This window comes from Marmota marmota, unplaced genomic scaffold (assembly GCF_001458135.2).
Source record: "Marmota marmota marmota unplaced genomic scaffold, marMar, whole genome shotgun sequence".
NCBI classification, from domain to species: Eukaryota; Metazoa; Chordata; class Mammalia; order Rodentia; family Sciuridae; genus Marmota; species Marmota marmota.
In genome coordinates, this window is record NW_026000241.1 from 18,091,214 (window position 1) to 18,095,685 (window position 4,472).

General features: G+C 33.5%; 1 non-coding gene across 1 annotated transcript; it reads left to right on the forward strand.

Annotated features, from left to right (window-relative positions):
* The first annotated feature begins 1,552 nt into the window (after window positions 1–1,552).
* LOC125613834 lies at window positions 1,553–1,658 on the forward strand. The gene has a single exon (XR_007344432.1). It is a non-coding gene; the product is annotated as a U6 spliceosomal RNA (small nuclear RNA).
* Window positions 1,659–4,472: the final 2,814 nt, after the last annotated feature.

Consider the following 4,472-nt stretch of genomic DNA (forward strand, 5'->3'; position numbering starts at 1 on the left):
ATAATCATATCATCTCAATGGCTTGCTGGCTTTTCAACCAAAAATGCCATGCATCATAGCAAGGAAGGAAGGTTTTACCTAGGCTTTAAAATACAACAAAAAGTTGTGTGTGACAAGGTTAAAAAAAATAAAAATAAATAAATAAATAAATAGAGAAATAAAACGGAGTAGAGTCATTGAGATAGACAAGTTGTTTGTAATGCCCTGATTATGTGTTCACAGCTGGAGGTGGGTAGACAGTTAGGTCTGAAGCCTTCTGTTCTAGTCTTTAGATTGTGTCCTGAAGATGATGAAGAATCATGCAGAGAAGTTGGCATGATCAAATACGCATTTTAAAAAGATTTTTGGAAAAAAAGCACCTGTAAAACTAATAAATATTAATGGAGTAAGTAAATAAATAATTGGAAGAATAAAAGCAAAAACAGAGAGTACAAAGCTAGGAGATTATTAAAATTCTTCAAGGAAGAGATGTGGGGATCTGGAAAAACATTCTCCAAAATACATAGATTTATACATCATGAGATATCTCTCCAATCTTTAGTGGCCTTGAGTCAGCAATGGAATAAGTTGGCCAATAACAGGTTCTTCCATATTCTAGCCTTTATAAGAAGAAAACCTACAACTTAAGAAACAAAAACAAACAGTGAAAGAAGGTAGTCTCTTGATTCTAACTGTAAAAATATGAGATATCATTTGCTTTTCTGTCCAAATGTTTGATAAGATTTATTGCCAATATTGTCTGCTCCAAGATTGGCCCAATGCAACAAAGAACTAGTGGTATTGCTCTTTGCAGTAAATTATATAATCACAGTAACCTTGGCTCAGAGCAGCTGCATATTATTGAGTTATAGGTTCCAGGCTGATATTTCTAAGAATCAAAAGGTCATAGAATTACTCATATATGGCAATATGAAGTAAAGTTGCACTGTCATTTTTTTTAACCCTCGTGAATACATCTAGCATAAAGTCTAGAGGAAAGTCATTTGACTGCATTTTACATTTGGTGGAGATAAAGTGGGACCATCCTGATTAAGATAAGCGATGGCAATATTTATTTTCCATTATAATCAGTGCTTCCCATTATTATATTTAAACAGCATGCCGATAACATTGGTTTTGAAGGTTGCAGTATGTTTTCTCCCACATACTGGCATTTCCATAGGCAAATTATTTAACCCCGCTGAGTCCCACTTCCTTAAGTTGTAAAAGGAGGATAATAATACTTGCAGCATAGTTAAGAGGATTAGAGGTTGTTTTTCATGCTAAGCAAAGTTCCTAGTGTAGAACTCCTATTATTCAGGCATTAAATATTAAATCTTGAAGATAGAATTTGTAAAGTGAGATTCCATTTTTTTTTTGAAAGATAGGTATAACAGGTTGTGCTGGACTGCCTCTAACAAGTGCCATCTCGTGTTATTCCTGTGCTACCCTTGAATGTAAACTAACTGAGTTACTTGCTTATAACTAAGAATAGAATATAATGAAAGTGGCCATGTAGCAATGCATAGCTAGTAAATGGGTATATAAGAATGTGCTTGAAAAAAAAGATCTGGTGCTTGCTTGGCAACACATATACTAAAATTGAAATGATACACAGAAGATTAGCATGGCCCCTGGGCAATGATGACATGCAAATTTGAGAAGCATTCCATAATTTTAGTGGATGCTGATTCATAATGGTGGGGGGGGCATGGGAAAAAATGGAGAAACTTTGGGCAAAGGGGAGAGAGGGATAGGGAGGGGCAATGGGGGCAGGAAAGATGGTGGAATGAGATGGATATCATTACCCTAGGAACATGTATGATTGCACATACGGTGCGATGCTACATCGTGTACAACCAGAGAAATGAAAAGTTGTGCTGCAATTATGTGCAATGAATCAAAATGCATTCTGCTGTCATATATACCTGATTAAAATAAATTAATTAACAAAAAAAGATTCTGAACTTGTCCATCCATACAATGGAAAATATGTAGTATGTGTAAACTGGAATAGAGTACAGCAATCAAATGCAATAAAAAAGAATATTAAATCTTGAATAGTGATGTGAATGACATAAATGTAATATTGCACATAAGAACAAGGCAACTGATAACAAACAGGAAGGGCCTTTTACATAAATGTCAAAAACATGCAAAATTATACTGTTTAGGGATAGTGTTCAGGGTATATTGGAAGTAAACAAAAAGGTAATTATGCTACTAGTTAATATTATGCCAGAACTTCCAATAAGCCCAACAAAGGTCACCAGTGTCTTTTGAGGAATACGTTTGTTCATTTTCCTAGAAACAACTGATTTGATCTCAGATGAGTTACAAACCTAATTATTTATGCTAATTTGTATAACCAAGAAGGAAAACTAAACAAAAACTGATAAAAAAAATGATTATGTTTTCATCACTGGTACAAAAGACAACATTGAAAGTTATACTTTTTTATTATACATACGTTATATAAAATGTATTGTCATATATCTATGTTATGGATCTTATTTATAAACAATGATCATGTCAAAAATAACACATTTCAAGGTACATTTTGCCAGCTGTGTCCATTCAGGAAGATAGGTGGGGACATTCATGTGAAGAGGTGAAGAATACCACTCCCTGGAAGTCCAGGAACATCAATGGATTGGGGGAATCCCAGATATAGGTGCCATAAGTGAACCTTAAGGACAGTGACCTGCTTAGCTCATGGTACTGATATCAGAATGAAGGAACAGATATTGCCATTAGAATATTCGTGAATGAAAGAAATCTTCAAGAATGAACAAAAAATTAAACAAACAAAAACAGAGCTAGTGGTTTTACACAACTTCGAGGGAGAAGCCAGCTCTCCTACCTAAATATCATATTACCTTATGGATTTTAGGTTTGTTAATTAACATTTTTCATTGCAATTGAGAAAATGAATAGGGACAACGAGGTATTAAACGTGATACAGAAGGGACAACACTGAATCATGATCACCATGAAATTTTGCTTTTGAATATTTTCTCCATAAGAAAAAGAAGTATTTAGAAAAAGTGATATCAATGGCTTTAGAAATATTTTGGTAAGTAGTAAGTATTGTTGTTCATGTATGCTGTAATAAATTGTTTATATATAATTTTATGGCTGTGCAGGAAATAATTAACTAAAGTAGGAATTGGCTGGTAAAGTTAAACTTATTTTCATGTGCTTATTTACCAACCACATATCTGATTCAGTGAAATACCCAGGTCTCTTGCCTGTATTCTAATTGGATGATTTGCTTTTCAATGATAACTTTTGAGTCTTTTATACATATTGTAGATGAGTACTTCATTAGGTATGTGGTTTATAAATATCTTCTCCCAAGGTATACTTTATTTTCTTAAATTATCTTTTTCAGAGAAAAAATATTTCACTTTGATATAGTCTAATATACCAAATTTTTATTTTATGTATCATGCTTTTGGCATCTTAAGAAAGCTTCACTAAGCTGTATGTCCTAGAGACTTTTCTTTTATGTTTTCTTTTACAAGTTGTAAACTTTTACATTTTATATTTAAATCTATAGATTAATCTATTTGAGTTTATTTTTATAGCAACTGTGAGATTTGTAAAAAGATTCATTACTTTTGGCTATAGATACATGCCATGGTCTGAATATAGATGTCCCTTCAAAATTCATATATTGAAACATAATTACCAAGGCAATAATATTAGATGGTGGGTCTTCTAGGAATGATTAGGTCACAAGGGCTCTGCCATGGTGAATGGAATAAATGTCCTTATTAAAGAGGCCTAAGGGAGCTGGTCTGCCTTCCAGCATGTGAACACATGTAGAAAGCACAATCTATAAGGAACATGAAATCTATTGGTGGGCTTGCTCATGAACTCCTCAGCCTCCAGAACTGCAAAAAAATAAAATAAAATAAATTTATATTATTTATAACTTATCCAGTCTAAGTTATTTTGTTATCTAAGCCCTAGCAAACCAAGAGCTTCAGCACCATTCACCCAAGAAGCTCTCCTTCCAGCATTTAATTATTTCTGGGTATTTGGGGAAAATCAGTTCACTGTACAGCACATGTTTTCATCAACTGATGACTATAAACACAATATGGTATAGCTACACAATGGAATATTATTTGACCATAAAATATGAAATATATACTACAAGTTGGATGGACCTTGAAAGCCTTATACTAATTGAAAGAAACCAATCATAGAAGATCATATTCTGTTTATGCAAGGTGTCCAGATGAGAGAAATCTATAGAGACAGCATGAAGATTAGTGGCTGATTAGGAGTGAGGGATAGGGGTAGGGAGTCTGTGTGTGTGTGTATATGTGTGTGTGTGTGTGTGTGTGTTGGGGGTGTGTTATAGGAAAGTGCATGAGGTTTATTTTTAAAATATTTTAAATGTTTTTGAATTGATCGTGGTGATGATTTTACATATTTATGTGTATAATTTAGTGGGTCTGTTGCTGAATATGTGCATTCTA